Here is a 22284-nt window from a genome sequence, read left to right as displayed (position 1 = left end):
TCAGTTTTCTGCACTTTTGTATATATCTTAGATCTTGTGGACTTTTGTCTTGCTTAGAAAGGACTACCACATTCTAAGATTTTAAAAAATTATTTGTGATTTCCAAATTTTATAATTTCAATCTTCATGTTTAAATGTAGGAAATCTGGAATTTACTTTGCCATTATATGTGTATGTATATGGGAATCCCAGCTGGCTCAGTGGTGAAGAATCTGCCTGCCAATGCAGGACATGTAGAGATTCAGGTTCAATCCCTAGGTCGGGCTGATGCCCTGGAGGAGGGCATGGCAACGCACTCCAGCATTCTTGCCTAGAAAATCCCATGTACAGAGGAGCTTGTACAGTCCATGTACAGTCCATGGGGTCACAAGGAGTCAGACATGACTTAGCAACTAAACCACCACCACTACCACATATATGAATATGATATCTAATCTGCTTTTTTCTAGGTGGCTGTCAAGTTGTCTGAGACAATTTATTCAACAGTTTATTTCCAGCTGATATGAAATAAAACCTTTAAGTTAGTTTCTAAAAGTATTTATCTCTAGATGATGTAAACTGTTCTGTAGCTTTGTCTGTATGACTAGGACCCAGAGTGCACTGGTCTGATGAACGCAGCCCTAGAAAGGTTTTCATATGGAGTAGACATGGCTCCTCTTCTTTGTTTTTCTTCTATATTATCCTGACAATTTTTTAAAGTATGTTAAGCATTTTCATTTAAATATGTAGAAAGGTAGTAGCCTACCTCTCTTTACAAAAAGATATTTTTACTACACAGCACATTAAATTTACAAATAAATTAGAGGAGAATTGATTTTAATATATTTAAATTATATGATTTTTCTTTTGTGATTTTCAGTGGCATTCTTGACACATTTTTTCCTTAATTTCTACCTCTATTGCAAATTTAGTCTCTACCTTCTAAAACAGCAGGTGGCAAACTTTTCTGTAAAGGACACAAAAGGAAATATTTTGATTTTGCGGGTAAAGCAGTGTTTCTGGAAACAATTCAACTCTGTGGTTGTGGCATGAAAATAGCCAGAGATGATATGCAAATGAATGAGTGTGGTAGTGTACCAATAAAACTTTATTTAGAAAAACAGGTAACAGTGCACATTTGGTCTAGAAGCCAAAGTTTGCCAACTCCTGGTATAAAGTTATTTTTTTCCCCTTTTAAACTAACTGATAAAACCAACATAACTCAGATAACCACAATGCTGTGATCACTTACCTAGAGCCAGACATCCTGGAGCAGGAGGTTAAGTAGACCATAAGAAGCATTATTATTAACAAAGCTAGTGGAGATGATGGAATTTCCAGCTGAGCTATTTCAATTCTTAAAAGATGATGCTGTTAAAGTGCTGCACTCAATACCCACAAATTTGGAAAACTCAGGAGTGGCCACAGGACTGGAAAAGGTTAGTTTTCATTACAATTGCAAAGAAAGGAAATGCCAAAGAGTGTTTAAACTACCACATAATTGCACTCATTTACACACTAGCAAGGTCATGCTCAACATCCTTCAAGCTAGGCTTCAACAGTACTTGAACTGAGAGTTTTCAGATGTACATGCTGGACTTAAAAAGGCAGAGGAACCAGAGATCAAATTGCTAACATGTATTGGATCATAGAATAATCAAGAGAATTCCAGAAAAACATCTACTTCTTCTTGATTGACTACACTAAAGCCTTTGACTGTGTGGGTCACAACAAACTGTGGAAAATTCTTAAAGAGATGGGAATACCAGATACCTTACCTGCCTCCTGTGAAAACTGTATGCAGGTCAAGAAGCAACAGTTAGAACCAGACATGGAACCACAAACTGGTTAAGAATTGGGAAAGGAGTACGTCAAAGCTGTATATTATTACCCTGCTTATTTAACTTCTATGCAGAGTACATCATGCAAAATGCCAGGCTGGAATCAAGATTGCAGGGAGAAATATCAATAACCTCAGATATGTAGATGACACCACCCTGATGGCAGAAAGCAAAGAGGAACTAAAGAGCCTCATGATGAAAGTGAAAAAAGAAAGTAAGAAGCTGGCTTAAAACTCAACATTCAAAAAATTGAGATCACGGCATCCAGTCCTATCACTTCATGTCAAATAGATGGGGAAACAATGGAAACAGTGACAGACTTTATTTTATTGGTCTCCAAAATTGTTGCAGATCATGACTGCTGCCATGAAATTAAGATGCTTCTTGGTAGAAAAGGTTGACAGACATAGACATCATATTAAAAAGCAGAGATATCACTTTGCTGATAAAGGTCTATATAGTCAAAGCTATGGTTTTTCCAGTAGTCATGTATTGTGAGAATCATACCGTAGAGAAGGCTGAGCACTGAAGATTAACGCTTTTGAACTATGGTGCTGGAGAAGACTCTTGAGAGTCCCTTGGACAGCAAGATCAAATGAGTCAATCCTAAAGCAAATAAACCCTAAATATTCATTGGAAGGACTGATGCTGAAGCTGAAGCTCCAAAAGGAGGAGAATGGGGCACCAGATGATGAGATGGTTGGATGGCATCATTGACTCAATAGACACGAGTTTGAGCAAACTCTGGAAGATAGTGAAGGACAGGGAAGTCTGATGTGCTGCAATCCATGAGGTTGCAAAGAGTCAAACATGAGTGAGCAACTGAACAACAACAAAACCAACATTTAGTCTATCTTAAGTATGTCAGATATGCTGCGATTCATGGGGTCGCAAAGAGTCGGACACAACTGAGTGACTGATCTGATCTGATCTGATCTGAAGTATGTCAGGCAGTAATTTCATCTAGTAGGCACTTTTTATGCTTAAAAGCTTTCAGAATAAAACTAAAAAACATGTATACCAAAATTATGGCAGAGCATATATCCACATTCTGTGATATACTTAAGTAAAAGCTAATGCTATTTAAACAGTGAGCTCAAGCCCTTCAGACCCCAACCAATTACTTTAGCGGGAAGAGACAGAATTGCAGTTGCTTCAGTGGCAAGTCCATCCAGAGTCTTTGAAATCCAAGAAGCTTTATCCTTTTTACTCTTCTCAATTATGTTTCTTAGGTGTTTTATCTCTGCTTTCATTTCCTCAGCTTTTCTACTAAATCCTTCAGTAAGCAGATCATTTTGAGCCTAAAACAAAGGAAGGTGGGGAGAGGAAATTGCAAAGTTTTGAAAAACACATTTTTTCAAGAGTCAGACTTTGTATTTAAGAACTTCGTTAAATTGTCTCTATCTGACACATATGATTATTCTCTCTTATTAGATTATCAAAGGATAATGTTTGTGGCAGAGAATATCTTCTGAGTTAGACCTGGACAGTGAGAGGAAGAACAGTTCCCAACCTTACTAATGTTCACACACCATTAGGGTTGTGCTTGGCTGCTAAGTCAAGCATGAGGACAAATGCATTTATATGTTCCAGCCAAAACTCTGGGTTGGGAGAGAACTATTAGTCCACTTGCACAAATTATCAGTTTCATTTGGGATGGCATGGTCACTTACATTGTGGAAATATGGGAACTTATAAGCCGATCAAAAAATTGCACATAAACATGCTGGATGGGAAAGAAATACACCTCCCACACAAGCTATGTAGTGATGCAGGCAAGCTATTCATACCTGGAGACAACTACAGCAAGTTTAGAAGATGTAACCTCCCCACATTTTTATGTCTGAACATATCAGATAGTTTTAGGTCAACATAGATCCAAATTAGAGTCTTTGTGCTTGTAAGGTTCCTGATCATTGACAGTAATCTTAGCAAAGTACCAAGTTGCTGCTAATATTAAAAACATCTGGATGGAATTGTTGTTTGATAATCCATGAAACCCCCATGAGATCATCCTAGAATCACAACTACATAGCACCTAAAACCTTGGAGATGATATTTATATTTTTTAAGTACTTAGAGGGACCAAAGTCATCATAGCCTCTCCAGGGTCTCAGTGTGGAGCAAAATTCAAAGGTCTTTTGAAAAGCCAGGATTCAAAACTTTAATTAAAGCAAATGTGGTAATGCCAGTAGTGCTTTTTTTTTTTTTTTTTTTTTTAATTTTGCTTTAACTTTTACCCATTCCTTCTTGATGTGTCAGCTCAGTGTCTGTCAAGAACTGGTGAGGCCATGCCAGACTTACCTTCAGTCTGTGTTCCAGTAGGCTTTCCTTCTCTTTCTCAAAGTTTTCTCTTTCTCTCTCCAGCTTCTCTCTCAGCTGGGCTATGTTTTCCCTGAGACTTCTGTCTTGAGCTTCCATCTGCTGTTGCTGCTCCTATTGTTTCTGTATTAGCAATTCGCGTTCCCTCTCAGTTGCCTCCTTCCTGGCTCGCTCCTCTGCCCAACAAAGGTTTCAGAAAGAGAAGCAAGTAACAGATTAGACTCAAACTCTACTTTCTTGAGATTAGAAACCAAATCAGCTTTGAAAAGAGAGTGGGAAATCTCAGAATTCACCTGGTGCCACACATCAGGAGCAGATTTGAGAATACGATGGGAAAGGCCTTGACCATCTGGCTGATATCCAACCACAACTCTGTTATTTTCAGATTTAGCAGTGTGTATTCCACAGAAGAAGTGGAAGCTCATTATTTTGGAAAGATCTTTATTTGATCTGTTAAAGGGCATTGAATGAACATCCCACCCTGCTAAGATATGAGCCCCATACCTGCTATGGCCTTTGCTGCATCAGTGAGGGCTTTATCTGACTGCAGGATGGATATCTCAATTGCCACCTGAGACTGCAGGAAGTTCTGGAGGACCTCATTTGTCTAAGGAATAAGAAGAACCAAAGCACTTTAGATTCCTACCAAGGAGACTTGTTCTGTACAAATGAGTCCTTCTGTGTCATTTTCACTTTCTGCTTAAAATGTTCCAGGAGCTTCTTACAAAGCATTCAAGCTTCTGAGTGTCACCAGAGACCCTGCATGTCTCCTTTCAGTACCCCGCCCAGTGCTATTTTCTTTCATCTGCCCCAGGTATCAAGCAGTCAGAATTAATTGCAGTTGTACAAACTCACAATCTCATATATTTGCATGTTTACCTGGGGCTCTTCCCTTTGGATAACATCCCAACCTAAACAAGGGTGAAAAAAAAAAAAACAAAAAAAAAAACATGCACAAATATTTCAACTTATATTCCCCTTCTTTTTCAGGAAATTTTCCTAAACTATATGTCCAATGTGATTGTCAGATTGTAGTTTATGCTGCTGTTGTCTCCTGCTACTTGCTAGTGTGTAACCTTAGGCAATTTATTTAAGCAGTTTGTGCTTCCTAGTTCACATATAGAAAATGTGGATAATAAGACTAGCTGCTTCAGAACAACTTTAGGAGGATTAAGTTTAAATTTCCAGAGAAAAAGCTTAACATTATGCCTATAGGCAATAACAGTTTTATATATATTCTTTGTATTATTATTATGTTTATTATCACTACCAGTGATGCCCAAGATCACAGGTTCATAAGTGTTATCTTTACATATTTGAGGTTCTGTTTATTTGACATCTGTCCACTTTGATCAGCCTTGAGTATAAGGATTCTGACTTTGCATCATAAATCCTCAGCATGTGGCACATTAAATGTCATGTTATTGGATAAAGAAAATGAATGACTTCTATTCTCTCTCTGATGCATATTAAAAATTGATACTCATTTTTGGGGAATGGCCATTTCTCCTCGAGAATAAATAACATGTAGTAATGGAGTAGCCTTCATAGTAAACAAAAGAGTCCAAAATGCAGTACTTAGGTGTAATCTCAAAAATGACAGAATGATATGAGTTTGTTTCCAAGGCAAACTATTCAATACCACAATAATACAAATCTGTGCCCCAAACAATAATGCCAAAGAAGCTGAAATTGAACAGTTCTATGAAGATCTACAAGACCGTCTAGAACTAACACCAAAAGAAGATATCCTTTTCATCATAGGGGACTGGAATGCAAAAGTGAGAAGTCAAGAGATACCTAGAGTAACAGGCAAATTTGGCCTTGGAATAGAAAATGAAACAGGACAAAGGCTAACAGAATTTTGTCAAGAGAATTCAAGGTTCATAGCAAACACCCTTTTTCAACAACACAAAAGAAGACTCTACACATGGAACAATACTACCAGATGGTCAATAATGAAATCAGATTGATTATATTCTTTGTAGCCAAAGATGGAAAAGCTCTGTACAGTCAGTAAAAACAAGACTGGGAGCTGACTGTGGCTCAGATCATGAACTCCTTATTGCAAAATTTAAACTTCAATTGAAGAACATAGGGAAAACCAATAGACCATTCAGGTATGACCTAAATCAAATCTCTCATGATTATAGTGGAAGTTATGAATAGATTCAAAGGATTAGATCTGATAAAGTGCCTGAAGAACTATGGAAGGAGGATCGTGACACTGTACAGGAGGTGGTGATCCAAACAGTCCCCAAGAAGAAGAAATGCAAAGAGGCAAAATGGTTGTCTGAGGAAGCCTTACAAATAGCTGAGAAAAAAGAGAAATTAAGGCAAAGGCAAAGGAGAAAAGGAAAGATATATTCATCTGAATGCAGAGTTTCAGAGAATAGCAAGGGGAGATAAGAAAGCCTTTTTAAGTGAACAATGCAAAGAAATAGAGGAAGACAATAGAATGGGAAAGACTAGAGATTTCTTCAAGAAAATGAGAGATACCAAGGGAACATTTCATGCAAAGATAGGCACAATTAAGGACATAAATGGTAAGGACATAATAGAAGAAGATATTAAGAAGAGGTGGCAAGAATACACAGAAGACTGTACAAAAAAGATCTTAATGAACCAGATAAACTTGATGGTATGATCACTCACCTAGAGCCAGACATCCTGGAGTGTGAGGTTAAGTGGATCTCAGGAAGCATCTCTACAAACAAAGCTAGTGGAGGTATTGGAATTCCAGCTGAGCTATTTCAAATCTGAAAAGGTGATGCTGTAAAAGTGCTACACTCAATATGCCAGTTAATTTGGAAAACTCGTCGTGGCCACAGGACTGGAAAAGGTCAGTTTTCATTACAATTCCAAAGAAGAGAAATGCCAAAGAATGTTCAAAGTACCACACAATTGCACTCATTTCACATGCTAGCAAGGTCATGCTCAAAATCCTTCAAGCTAAGTTTCAACAGTATGCAAACCAAGAACTTTCAGGTTTTCAAGCTAGATTTAGAAAAGGCAGAGGAACCAGAGATCAAATTGCCGACATATGTTGGATTATAGAATAATCAAGAGAATTCTAGAAAAACATCTACTTCTCTTCATTGACTACACTAAAGCTTTTGACTATGTGGGTCACAACAAACTGTGGAAAATTCTTAAAGAGATGGGAATACCAGATACCTTACCTGCCTCCTGTGAAACCTGTATGAAGGTCAAAAAGCAACAGTTAGAACTGGACATGGAACAACAGACTGGTTCAAAACTGGGAAAGGAGTACATCAAGACTGTATATTATCACCCTGCTTATTTAACTTCTATGCAGAGTACATCATGCAAAATGCCTGGCTGGCTGAAAAACAAGCTGGAATCAAGATTTCAGGGAGAAATATCAATAACCTCAGATATGTAGATGGCACCATCCCTTTATGGCAGAATGTGAAGAAGAATTTTAAAAACCTCTTGATAAAGGTGAAAGAGGAAAGTGAAAAAGTTGGCTTAAAACTCAACCTTCAAAACACTAAGATCAGGGCATCCAGTCCCATCACTTCACGGCAAATAGATGGGGAAACAATGGAAACAGCAACAGACTTTATTTTCTTGGTCTCCAAAATCACTGCAGATGATGACTTCAGCCATGATTTAAAAGACACTTGCTCCTTGGAAGAAAAGCAATGACAAACCTACATAGCATATTAAAAAACAGAGACACTGCTGACAAAGGTCTGTATCGCCAAAGCTATGGTTTTTCTAGTAGTCATGTATGGATGTGAGAGTTGGACAATAAAAATAACTGAGCACCAAAGAATTGATGCCTTCAAACTACAGTTCTGGAGAAGACTTTTGAGAGTCCCTTGAACAGCAATCAAATCAAATCAGTCAATCTTAAGGGAAATCAACCCAAAATATTCACTGGAAGGACTGATGCTGAAGCCAAAGCTCCAATAATTTGGCTCCCTGATGTGAAGAGCCTACTCAGTAGAAAAGACCCTGATGCTGAGAACAATTGAAGGCAGGAGGAGAAGGGGATGACAGAGGATGAAATGGTTGGATGGCATCACCAACTCAATGGACAGGAATTTGAACAAACTCCCAGAGTTGGTGAAAGACAGGGAAGCCTGACCTGCTGCAGTCTACAGTGTCACAGATTCAGACATGACTGAGAGACTGCACAACAACAAGGCCCTGAGCTGTCATGATATCCCCATGCTCTCTCTCACATGGTGTTTTGCTTTCAGATTTTCAGGAGACCCCCTGGACTCTATTCTGTAGGCTCCCCATGCTCCCCTTGTTCCTCACCTTCACTCCTTTCCTGGGCACATGGATATGGTCACACTGTAACCTTTCCATTGCTTTCCTGTAGAGTTTGTGCCCTCCAGGAACAGAGAAACTCTCTGCTGAAATACTTTCCTTTAGAGTCTTCAAAATTTGATCAAGTTTAGTCTGGCAGTATTTAGCAGATGCCTCTTCATTCTGTTGCAAAAAACCTTCCTTCTTATTCTTTATGATTTCCTACAGGGTAAATGTAGATATGTCACCAGAAGCATGGAACAGAAGAGATAAATTTTCAAGAAATCTAATAGAAGGATTGGTCTAAGGTGGTCCTCATGAGAAAACCATTCTAGTGGAGCAACACAAGCAATGTAGCCAAAATACAAAGATTTTTCTCCCAACTCTGAAACCTCTGTAAGACTATACAGAAGTTTCTTAATCTCCCTGAAATTCAGTTTCTTCTTTTGTGAAATCCCACTTTTGAATTATCTCTTCCCTAGTGGTTCAAGTTGGTAAAGAATCTGCCTGCATGCAGAAGACTTGGGTTTGATCCCTGTGTCGGGAAGATCCCCTAGAGAAGGAAATGGCAACCCACTCCAGTACTTTTGCCTGGAGAAAACCATGGACAGAGGAGCAGGGCAGGTTAGAGTCCATGGGATTGCAGAGTTGGAGACAACTGTGTGACTTTCACTTTCTTCTTTATTACTAGTAACTCTAACATCCTGTGGTTCTATCTTCAACAAAAGCAATAAGACAAATAAAAAAGAAAGTAAATATAAAGAACAATCTTTGTTGAGAGAGTCTGCTTAGGGAAATCAAGAGCAATCATCTCAGGACTGAGTTAGGAGAGTTTTGAAATAATGTCACCATTCACTAAAGGAGAAAGGAATGCTTGACAGATCTGTTGGATCTTGAACAAATTCCCCAAGGTTCAAAGAAAAAGGCTCTATGGTCCTTTAGGATTCTCTCTCCCATGAGAATCTGGACAACTTTATCCTGAATAGGAGATAAACTATAGGATGAATATATACAATTCCAGATGTCATTCCAGAAGGGCATGAATTCAAAAGGACAAATGCTAAACACAGTACCAGGAGCTTCTTCTGGAAGTCCTGATTTTCATCCTTGAAAGACTGATTCATGAACACTACAATGGCTTCCTTCTCACAGGCTGCGTGCACCTCCAGCAGCTCCTGGAGCGTGTCTGTGGGGAGGTTCAGTCGCTGGGTCATCTGCTCACTGTAGTGGTCAGCTGCCTTCTGCACGGCTGCTGAATTCTCCAGGTGGGCCAGAGTTGTCACTGCGTTCTCCAAACAAGGAACTGATCCACTGTTGATGGCATCTACATAGGTCACAACCAGAGTCCCCAGACCTGAATAAAATAAGAAACGTGAAAACATATCAATTTTTCACTCAGTGAGATCCAAGGTTTTGAAATTATGGTTCTAAAACTACACACACATACACACGCACATACACAAACTCACACATCTCAACTTCTACTCTCATCACTTTCATTTTTACATTTACTGTTTCTTTTATTTGAGCCATAACTTTAAGGAAATGTCAAATACCTACCTTCATCCAACATAATTGGAAGTGTCTCAGAAAAATTGTTTCATAATAGCACAAGTTTAATTTAAATAATATTTGTTCCTAACTCCTAACGTTTTGATGGATTTTTCAGGGAGTCAGAAACTAATATTTATTTTGGACTGGTTTAAACTCACTTCTAAGTAGTCTCCTTGAGAAGAACACTTGCAGTATAAGACTTCCTCTGAGAAGTATTTGATCATTTATTGACTTTTGTCATCAATGGTGGGGATCTTTTTAAATGTAGGAACCCAAGGTATCAGTTACAAGTGATTTTAGAAACGAATTTACTAATCCCATGATGACAGATAATTTCTGAAACGCATACATACTTATCTCTGGAGTATGAAAATGTAGAATTACATACTTCTTTATAAAATGAAACTACTGAAGAACATATAAATGAATGTTTAATTTATATCAGGCCACAAAGAAATATGATTTTGGAAAAGTAGACTCACGCTTCCCAGTGACCTTCACCCCTTCCCTGAGGATCTTGGTTCTTGCATGGGTAAAGATATATGAACAGAAAGTATTCGATTGTTCCTTGAATTTAGGATACAGTTGACTTTCTAAAACTTCATCAAGATGGGCTAGGAGTTCCCTATCATTTACTGGCCGGTCAAAGACAAAACACTTCCGTTTTGGGAAAAAATGCCTGATACACTCCCTGGTTAGGTTGGCCTTTTTAACATTGGGATGTGAACCTGAGGAAGAGAGAAAACATAAATACAATAAGCACAGTATTCAAATAAGTCAGCTAGAAATTTTAATGACTGGGGATTTTTAATTTTTGGAGTCTTCTCTGCTCATAGAACTTCTTTAATGCACTCACCCAAATTTAACTCATATGAATGACATCTCTGGAGAGAAATTTTAGAAAATATTTGTCTCAGGTAAATGTATTTTGCATCCACAGAACCAAATATACTGCCCACTTTACATGTGTGCTCAGTCATGTCTGACTCTGCGAGTCATGTACTCCTCTGACCATGGAACCCTCCAGGTAAGAATACTAGAGTGGGTTGCCAGTATTATATCCAGAGGATCTTCCTGACCCAGGGATTGAACCCATGTCTCCTGCACCTCTCCTGCATTGCAGGTGGATTCTTTATCCCTAAGCCACAGAGGAAGCCTGCCTGCTTTATTGGATATTTATCAAATTTAATGAATTTAATGAATGATCAAATGTCCAGTTCAGATAGAGTCCAACCAATGTTGGAAGTAAACTGTAGGAACATAATGAAGAGGAGCTACAAACAAACATAGTGGAGTAACAGTTAAAATAGGACATAAAAACTTCATTGACAGATGCAGTCAAAATTCACACACTACAAATAAGATTAGCTATTTTTCAGTAGAAACTCTGAATACTAAAGGTGACTTAAATGTAATTTGAAGAATTCATGACTACTCCATAAACACATTGGTTTTCCCAAATAGTTACCAACCTAAATGTAATTCATTAAAATAATTTATTAACCCAAAAAATTATAATGAATAAATCTGTTATAATAAAAGTAATGATATGATGAGGAAAGTAAAATGAAGGATCTGTTATAAGAAATCATGAAAAAGTATGTACACAGGTCAGGAAGCAACAGTTGGATGTGGAATAACACACTGGTTCAAAATTGGGAAAGGAGTACATCAAGGCTGCATATTGTCACCCTGCTTATTTAACGTCTATGCAGAGTACATCATGTGAAATGCCAGGCTGGATGAAGCACAAGCTGGAATCAGGATTGCTGGGAGAAATATCAATAACTTCAGATGCAGATGACACCACCCTTATGGCAGAATGCAAAGAGGAACTAAAGAGCTTCTTGATGAAGGTGAAAGAGGAGAGTGAAAAAGCTAGCTTAAAATTCAGCATTCAGAAAACTAAGATCATGACATCCAGTCCTATCACTTCATGGCAAATAGATGGGGAAACAATGAAAACAGTGACAGGCTATTTTCTTGGGCTCCAAACTACTGCAAATAGTGACTGCAGCCATGAAATTAAAAGATGCTTGCTCCTTAGAAGAAAAGCTATGCCAAACCTAGACTGCATATTAAAAAGCAGAGACATTACTTTACCAACAAAGGTCCATATAGTCAAAGCTATGGTCTTTCCAGTAGTCATGTACAGATATGAGAGCTGGATGATAAATAAGGCTGAGCACCAAAGAATTGATGGCTTCGAACTGTGGTGCTGGAGAAGACTCTTGAGAGTCACTTGGACAGCAATCAAATCAAATCAGTCAATCCTAAAGGAAATCAACTCTAAATAGTCAGTGGAAGGACTGATGCTGAAGCTGAAGCTCCAATACTTTGGCCACCTGATGCAAAGAGCCAACTCACTGGAAAAGACCCTGATGCTGGGAAAGATTGAAGTCAGGAGGAGAAGGGGATGACAGAGGATGAGATGGTTGGATTGAATCACCGACTCAATGGACATGAGTTTGAGCAAACTCCCAGAGATGGTGAAGGACAGGGAAGTCTGGCTTGCTGCAGTCTATAGGGTCACAAAGAGTTGGATATGACTGAGGGACTGAACAACAAATAGACTGAAATTGAATCCTGGGTGTATTCAGGGTGTAAAGTCACTTTTTGTAGATTATACAACTATCCAATCTCTAGAAAGTTACATCTGTCTTTGAGAAGAATAAGGGGAATCTGTTCTTCATTGTGATATTATGCCTTACATATGTGATATTATGCCTTACAATAACATTAACAGTTCATTGTTTTCATTGTCACAAAAAGTGATAAGCATAATAAGGAACACAAGTGTCTGGTTTTTGAAGCGTTTTAACACTTATTGTATCTGGATGTTAAGGTACAGTTTACCTTAAGTGTAACTTAATTTTGAGTAATTTTTACTCTAATTCCTAGATAAGTATACTTAGATAATTCACTTAAGCCTCATTATTTTTTTAATAATTTTATGTGAAGCTCTAGCTTATCGATACTTTAAGAGAAGTACATTTATATCTGAATTTCACAACCATCTAGAATAGTTGAAAATATATAGTTCAAAATATTTTATACTTGCATCAAATCTTTCTTTTTTTTAATCCAAGTATAGTTGATTTACAGTATTATATTAAATTCAAGTGTAAAGCATACAGGTTCAGTATTTTTGAAGATTATACTCTTTTAAAAGTTATCACAACATACTAGGTATAACCTGTGCTATACAATACAAACTTATTGCTTACCTATTTTATATGTAGTAACCTGTATATCTGAAAATCGTACTCCCATCTTTCCCCCTCCTCTTTACCTCCCCCAGTAATTTTTTTTCTATATCTGTGAGTCTTATTCTGTTTTCCTATATACATGAAAGAATTTCAAGATAACAGAAATAAATGAAAAGATATATTGTGCTCTTGGATTGAAAAACATACTATTGTGAAAATAGCCATACTAGCGAAAACAATCTACAGATTTACTGCGATTCCTATTAAAATACCCAGAACAGTTTTTCACAGGTCTAAAACAAATAACCCTAAAATTCAAATGGAATCACAAATGATCTTGAATTGCTAAAGCAACTTTGAGAAAGAAGAGCAAGTCTGAGGTATGACCCTCCCAGACTTCAGACTATATACAAAGAAACAGTCATCAAAACAGCATGGTAGCAGCACAAAACAGACACACAGATCAAGGGAATAGAAGGAATAAACTCATGCACCTACAGTTAACTAATGTACAAAGGAGGTGAGATTATGCACTGGAAAAAAGAGTCTTTTCAATAAGCTGTTGTGGGAAACTGGACAGCTACATATAAAACAAGGACATTAGTCCATTTCCTCACACCATATATAAAAAGAAACTCAAAATGAATTAAAGACATAAAAGTAATAACTAAAGCATAAAACTCCTAGAAAAAAGCATAGGCAAAACACTCTTTGATGTAAATAGTAGGTATATTATTTTTGAATCACTCTTCTATCCTATCAAAAATGGGCAGAGGACCTATATAGACATTTTTCCAAACTAGATATACAGAGCCAACAGGTACAGGGAAAGATGCTCAACAATGATAACTATTAAAGAGCTACAAATCAAAAACAGTCTACATATATTAATAATAAATACTGATGAGGATGTAAAGAAAAAGGAGTACTCGAACACTCTTGTTTTTGTTCTGTCCCAAAGTCGTGTCTGACTCTTTGTGATCCTATGGACTGCAGCATGCCAGGCTTCCCTGTCCTTCACTATCTCCCAGAGTTTACTCAAACTCATGACCATTGAGTCGGTGATCTCATCCAACCATCTTATCTTCTGTCACACCCTTCTCCTCCTGCCCTTAATCTTTCCCAGCATCAGGGTCTTTTCCAGTGAGTCAGCTTTTCACATCAGTAGCCAAAGTATTGGAGCTTCAGCTTCAGCTTTCAGTCTTTGCAGTGAATATTTAGGCTTAGTTTCCTTAAGATTGACTCATTTGATTACCTTGCAGTCCAGGGTACTCTCAAGAGTCTTCTCCAACACCACAGTTCAAAAGCCATCAATTCTTCGGTGCACAGCCTTCTTTATGGTTCAACTTTCACATCCATACATGACTACTGGAAAAACTGTAGCTTTGACAATATGGACCTTTGCTGGCAAAGTGATATCTCTGCTTTTTAGCACACTGTCTAGACTTGACATAGCTTTCCTTCTGAGGAGAAAGCATCTTTTAATTTCATGGCTGCAGTCACCATCGACAATAATTTTGGAGCCCAAGAAAATAAAATCTGTCACTGCTTCCACTTTCCCCCTTTCTATTTGCCATAAAGTGATGGGACTAGATTCCATGATCTTAATTCATTGAATGTTGAGTTTTAAGCCAGCTTTTTTCACTCTCTTTTCTCACACTCATCAAGGGGCTCTTTAGTTCCTCTTTACTTTCTGCTATTAGAGTGGTATTATTTGCATATCTGAAGTTGTTGACTTTTCTCCCAGCAATCTTGATGCCAGCTTGTGATTCATCCGGCCTGGCATTTCACATGATGTACTCTGCATAGAAGTTAAATAAGCAAGGTAGTAATACACAGCCTTGATGTACTCCTTTCCCAATTTGGAACCAGCCTGTTGTTCCATGTCTGGTTTGAACTGTTGCTTCTTGACCTGTATACAGGTTTCTCAGGAGGGAGGTAAGGTATTCCTGAATCTAAGAATTTTCCACAGTTTGTTGTGATCCACACAATCAAAGGCTTTAGCATAGTCAGTGAAGCAGACGTAGATGCTTTTCTGGAATTCGCTTGCTTTTTGTATGATCCAGCAAATGTTGGCAATTTAATCTCTGGTTCCTCTGCCTTTTCTAAATCCAGCTTGTACATCTGGAATTTCTCTGTTTACATACTGCTGAAGCCTAACGTGAAGGATTTTGCAAATTATCTTGCTAGCATGTGAAGTGAACACAATTTTACGGTAGTTTGAACATTCTTTGGTATTGTCCTTCTTTGGGGTTGGATGAAAACACTTTCTCCAGTCCTGTGTTCCTTGCTGAGTTTTCCAAATTTGACATATTGAGTGCAGCACTTTAACAGCATCATCTTCTAGGATTTTAAGTTGCTCAGCTGAATTCCATCATCTCCACTAGCTTTGTTTCTATCAATGCTTCCTAAAGCCCACTATCTCTCCTGGTTGCTCAACTAGTAAAGAAACCACCTGAAGTGCAGGAGACCTGGGTTCAATCCCTGGGTCAGGAAGATCTTCTGGAGAAGAAAATGGCAACTCACTCCAGTATTCCTGCCTGGAGAATACCATGGACAGAGAAGCCGGGAATATAGTTCATGGGTTGCAAAGAGTTGGACATGACTGAGTGACTAACACTTCCACTTTCAAAGCCCACTTGACTTCACATTCCAGGATGTCTGGCTCTAGATGAGTGATCATACCATCGTGGTTATCTGGGTCATTAAAACCCTTTTTAAGTCTGGTTTTTCTGTGTACTCTTGCCACATCTTCTTAATATCCTCTGCTTCTGTTCAGTCCTTACCATTTCTGTCCTTTAGCGTGCCCATCCTTGCATGAAAGTTTCCCCTGATATCTCCAGTTTTCTTGATGAGATCTCTAGTCTTTCCCACTCGATTGTTTTTCTCTATTTTTTTTTTTTTTTTTTTGCATTATTCACTGAAGAAGAATTTTTTCTCTCTTCTTGCTTTTCTTTGGAACTCTACATTCACTTGGGTATATCTTTCCCCTTCTCCTTTGCCTTCCACTTCTCTTCTCTCAGCTATTTATAAAGCCTCCTCAGACAACCACTTTGCCTTCTTGATTTCATTTTCTTTGGAATGGTTTTGGTCACTGTCTTCTATATAATGTTACTAACCTCTGTCCATAGTTCTTCGTGCACTCTGTCTACAAGATCAGATTCCTTGAATCTACTCACCACTTCCACTGTATAATCATAAGGGATTTGATTAGGTCATACCTGAGCGGCCTCGCAGTTTTTTCTGTACTGTGTTTAGTCACTCAGTCATGTCCGACTCTTTGTGACTCCTCTGTCCATTGGGATTTTCCAGCCAAAAATACTAGAGTGGGTTGCCAATTCCCTTCTCCAGGGGTCTTCCCAACCCAGGGATCAAACCCAGGTCTTCTGCATTGCAGGCAGATTCTTTACCAGCTGAGCTCACAGGGAACCCTGAATTTTTTCTACATTCTTCAATTTAAGCCTGAATTTTGCAATGAGTTCATGATCTGAGCCACAGTCAGCTCCAAGTTTTGTTTTTGCTGACTGTATAGAGCTTCCCCATTTTTGGCTGCAAAGAATAAAATCAATTTGATTTTTATATTAACCATCTGGTGATGTCCACGTGTAGAGTTGTCTCTTATGTTGTTGGAAGAGGGTGTTTGCTATGACAAGTGTGTTCTGTTGACAAAACTCTGTTAGCCTTTGCTCTACTTCATTTTGTACTCCAAGGACAAACTTGCTTGTTACTCCAGGTATCTCTTGACTTCCTACTTTTGCATTCCAGTCCCCTATGATGAAAAGGACATTTTTTTGATTGTTAGTTCTAGAAGGTCTTGTAGGTCTTCATAGAACTGTTCAACTTCAGCTTCTTCAGCATTAGTGGTTAGGGCATAGATTTGAATTAGTATGATGTTGAATCATTTGTCTTGGAAACAAACCAAGATCATTCTGTCATTTTTGAGATTCCACCCAAGTACTGCATTATGGACTTTTGTGTTGACTGTGAGGGCTATTCCATTTCTTCTAAGGGATTCTTGCCAACTGTAGTAAATATAAAGGTCATCTGAATTAAATTCACCCCTTCCCATCAATTTTAGTTTACTGATTCCTAAAATGTCAATGTTCATTCTTGCCATCTTCTGCTTGATCATGTGCAATTTACCTTGACTCTTGGACCTAACATTCCAGTTCCTATTTGACTTTGTTCTTTATAGCATCAGACTTTACTTTCACCAACAGACACATCTACAACTGACCATCTTTTCTGCTTTGGCCCAGCCTCTTCATTCTTTCTGGAACTATTTCTATGCTCATCTCCAGTAGTGTGTTGGAAACCTTCTCACCTGGAGGGATCATCTTCTGGTGTCACATCTTTTTGCCTTTTCATATTGTTCATGGCATTCTTGAGGCAAGAACACTGGAGTGGTTTGCCATTCCCTCCACCAGTGAACCAGGTTTTATCAGAACTTTCTACTATGACTCATCCATTTGGGTGGCCCTGCATGGCATGACTCATAGCTTCATTGAGTTATGCAAGCCCCTTCACCATGACATGGCTGTGATCCATGAAGGGATAAACACTCTTGTAGGAATATAAATTGGTACAGCCACCATGGAAAGCAATGTGGAAGTTTTCAAAAACTAAAAATAGAACTTCCATATAATTCAATAATTCCATGCCTGGATATAAAGCATGGGGGGAAAAAACCCACTAATTTGAAAAGGTACATTCCTTCTAATGTTCATAGCAGCACTATTAAACAATAGCCAAGATACTGAAGCAATCTATGGAATAATACTTGGCCATTATAGAGAACAAAATTCTTTGCAGGAACATGGATAGACCTAGAGAATATTATGCTAGTGAAATAAGTCAGACAAAGAAAGACAAATGCTATATCACTTATATGTAAAATCTAAAAAATAAAACAAGCAAATATACATAGTTCTGAATAATTTCATTTGACTTAAACTTTATTCTTCAGTGAACAAAACTCTAGTTGCTAGAACTTATCAAGGAGTAACAACCTAGTTCCCAGGCACCATTTCTATGAGTCTTGACGTAGTTTCAAATACAGATGCTATCACAGAGATGATGGGCAGTGTTTCATAGCTTTGACCCTCTTTAGGACCATCCACACCCCAGCCATTTTCTGATACCTTTAATCAGCTTCAAGGCGTTCTCTAGGTACTCATCTTCTGTGATAGGGTCATCATTTAATTTAAGCTCCAGGGTGAAATCCCGTACAGTCCAGATAAAGTCTGGAAAAAAACTCACAAACTCTATGGAATCTCTTACTCCATCCATTGTTGGAGAGGACTTGGCCCTGATGAGTTCTGTGAGCTCTGTCACATAACTAGCACTTGGTTAAGAAAAATAAAATACATATGAAGAATTCCCACATTTTTCTTATAAAAAATTATAAGCTCTCTCTTTTGACCTGGGTCCCCTCTCCTACAACAAAGGCAATTCAAACGCAGGGAAGGGAAATCTGGTTTGGTCTCCATTCTCATCAATTTTTCAGTAAAACCAGGATACTGCAATTGTTCCAAGTCATCATTGTTGATGGTGTTCATGCTGTTGTAGACGAAAGTGCTGCTCAAAAGCACAGCCAGGGCAAAGATCCATAAGTCGTTCTTAGAGTCACCCTGGAAAACATACAAAAGCAAGCACTTCACTGTCTTCTCTTCAAAAACTGATTCAGTTATTTGTTTAATATCTTTTATTTGTTATTTCAGATAACTAATATAGTGTTGTAAAAAGAAAAAAACCTTGAAAACAGAATTAAAGGAAAAACTTAACTTGGGCAATTATACTGACATTTTTTGTGATCTCTGTTCCCCCATCAATAAAAATTCAGATAATATATTCCTCCAAGTGTCCCTTTTTTTCTGAATGGGATGAAATAAGATAATATAGGTTAAAAAAAGAAAAGTAGAATGCCTCTTAATCAATTAATTTTTCAATAATATGTGACACCACATGCTCATTTAACAAAAAAGTAAACCACAAAATGTATACTTTGCTGGTCACAACTGAATGCTCAGAATAGATGCAGTTAAAATAAATATTTATGAAAACTGTTACTAAATGTTACACATTTTTCTTAGACATAGGGAGCAAATATAAACGATAATGGATATACCCAAGATTATTATCTCATGGTATTTACAAATATTTAAAAACAAATACAACAAAGATAATAATATATTCAAATATCTTACATATTAGTAGTGAGTCTAAGCAGTGAAACCAATAGCCATTATAGTAAAAATAATGGATCTGTCACAGGGAATAAATCTGTCTTACCTTTTCCACATCCCCCAGGCCCTCAGTGTCCAGAAGGACCAGGATATGGTCTGATTTGGAAGGGTGAGGCACACACCACATCCAGATGCCCTTGGTTTTAGACTGCACTGTGGAACCCAGAGGGAAACCTGCAAAGGGAGGGAAGAAAGCAACATTCAGTGACAGCAGATTGTCCAAACAGCCAAGCAGCTACAAAGTCCAAATTGTTAGAATATGGGTATCCCAGTACACAAGATGGTACTTTCTCTGTTTCAATAATGTTCTAATTTTTATGTCTTCTATTCCTAGAAAGAAGGAATATTAATAGTGAGAATGATGCCAAGCAATGGCTCAAGATGGAGACAAACAGATATCCATGAATCAGACAAAACATAGGTCCCTGATAACTGTAACAAGAATACTTTGAAAGAATGATGAGACTCAAAGCCCAAGAGAATTGAATTGATGAAAGACATAGGAAGGGGAAAAGTGGAAAAAGGAAACTAAGATAATATTTTTTGCCCCCCCAAAAAATTTTTTTAATGAGGGATGGGGATGCTAGCCATAATATCATGTGAAATCCAGTAAGGATTTTTTAAGACAGATATTCAAACATTTTCTCATGTTGATGGTAATAGTCCAGAGAAAAATAAAATGTGTTTTTGAGACAGAGGAGACACAAAAGCAGGAAATAGTGCTTGAGGAGGTCTGAGAAGGTAGGATTTTTGACCATTCAGTTCAGTTCAGTCGCTCAGTCGTGTTTGACTCTTTGCAACCCCCTGAATCACAGCACGCCAGGCCTCCCTGTCCATCACCAACTCCTGGAGTCCACCCAAACCCACATCCATCGAGTCAATGATGCCATCCAACCATCTCATCCTCCATTGTCCCCTTCTCCTCCTGCCCTCAACCTTTCCCAACATCAGGGTATTTTCCAGTGAGTCAGCTCTTCGTATCAGGTGGCCAAAGTATTGGAGTTTCAGCCTCAACATCAGTCCTTCCAATGAATACCCAGAACTGATCTCCTTTAGGATGGACTGGGTAGATCTCCTTGCAGTCCAAGGGACTCTCAAGAGTCTTCTCCAACACCACAGTTCAAAAGTATCAATTCTTTGGTGCTCAACTTTCTTTATAGTCCAACTCTCACATCCATACATGAATACTGGAAAAACCATAGCCTTGAGTAGATGGACCTTTGTTGGAAAAATAATGTCTCTGGTTTTTAATATGCTGTCTAGGTTGGTCATAACTTTCCTTCCAAGGAGTAAGCATCTTTTAATTTCATGGCTGCAATCACCATCTGAAGTGATTTTGGAGCCCAGAAAAGTAAAGTCAGCCACGTTTCCACGGTTTCCCCATCTATCTGCCATGAAGTGATGGGACCAGATGCCATCATCTTCGTTTTTTGAACGTTGAGCTTTAAGCCAAATTTTTCACCCTCCTCTTTCACTTTCATCAATAGGCTTTTTAGTTCCTCTTCACTTTCTGCCATAAGGGTGGTGTCATCTGCATATCTGAGGTTATTGATATTTCTCCTGGCAATCTTGATTCCAGCTTGTGCTTCTTACAGATCAGCGTTTCTCATGATGTACTCTGCATATAAGTTAAATAAGCAGGGTGACAATATACAGCCTTGACGTATTCCTTTTCCTATTTGGAACCAGTCTGTTGTTCCATGTCCAGTTCTAACTATTCCTTCCTGACCTGAATCCAGGTTTCTCAAGAGGCAGGTCAGGTGGTCTGGTATGCCCATCTCTTTCATAGGAGAGATTTTCCTTAACACGAATAAAGCAAAGAATATGACAACAAATTATAGTAAGGTACTGATTTAGTGGTGAGAATTATAGCTGGAAGTTTGGTTTATTGAGAGGAATTTGGTTCTCCCTGCACATGATCAGGTAAGAAAATTAAGAAGCTGGGATGCACCTGGATTCAAGTAACTGGCTCTTGATGTAGTACAACACTCAACATGGTTCTGTCCTGCAAGACGGTTCATCAAGTAGGATTTGCCGGTACGATACAGTCCTACAATGGCCACCACCACCACTGGCTGAGAAATGTTCTCAAGAATCTGTAGAGCTTTCTGATTCACTGAAAACTGTGCATTTTTGTTTTCTACCAGACAGATGGGATCCATCATGTTGGGTCCAGATGCCATGGTAACTTGACAACCTAGGAGAGATTCCTAGTAGAAATAAGATTACAAAGTTATTCTGTGACTCTGAGGTATCCAAAGTACTTATTATTTAGAAGTGGGCGAAACTACTGTGCTTTCTGTGAGACAAAATGTAACCTAAGTTAACATATTACAGAGGGTTCTTCCATCATTTTCCCAAATCTCTGATGATGTTGGTAATGAAACAAAGTATTATCACTCTCCATATTTTCACTACTATAATAATAATAGGATACACATAATTGTTACCATGCATTGAGGGCCCACAATATCCCAAGCCCTATGACACATACCTTATATACCCAGCTACGTTGATACTATAAGTATCAACCTACAAGTTAAAAAGTATTATCTCTACTTTGAAAATGAGATACATGTGTCTCACAAAGCCTAATGCAGTAAGTCATAGAGCCTGGAGTGAAAACTTAAGACAATTGAACAAAATGAAGACTAACAAACTCTAGGCTCTTGTTTCCCAAAAGAGACATCATAAACAACAAAAATGTCACCTAGAACAACCATATAATTATTCTGTTAAATAATCAAAGGTTTAAAGCAACCAAACAAGTACCTGAATTTAAAAAGCCATGTTAAAATGGTAGGAAAATATGTGGTATTTTCTCTTGTCCTTGGTCCACACACTACTCAA

The 22284-nt window shown here is 38.1% G+C and overlaps 1 pseudogene; it reads right to left on the bottom strand.

Annotated features, from left to right (window-relative positions):
* Positions 1-2899: 2899 nt before the first annotated feature.
* LOC129656154 (guanylate-binding protein 6-like) lies at positions 2900-21617 on the bottom strand (annotated as a pseudogene).
* Positions 21618-22284: the final 667 nt, after the last annotated feature.

This window comes from Bubalus kerabau, chromosome 6 (genome assembly GCF_029407905.1).
Source record: "Bubalus kerabau isolate K-KA32 ecotype Philippines breed swamp buffalo chromosome 6, PCC_UOA_SB_1v2, whole genome shotgun sequence".
Taxonomy (NCBI): domain Eukaryota; kingdom Metazoa; phylum Chordata; class Mammalia; order Artiodactyla; family Bovidae; genus Bubalus; species Bubalus kerabau.
The sequence above is the reverse complement of the archived record's forward strand: the minus strand, read 5'-3'. Positions and strand labels throughout refer to the sequence as shown.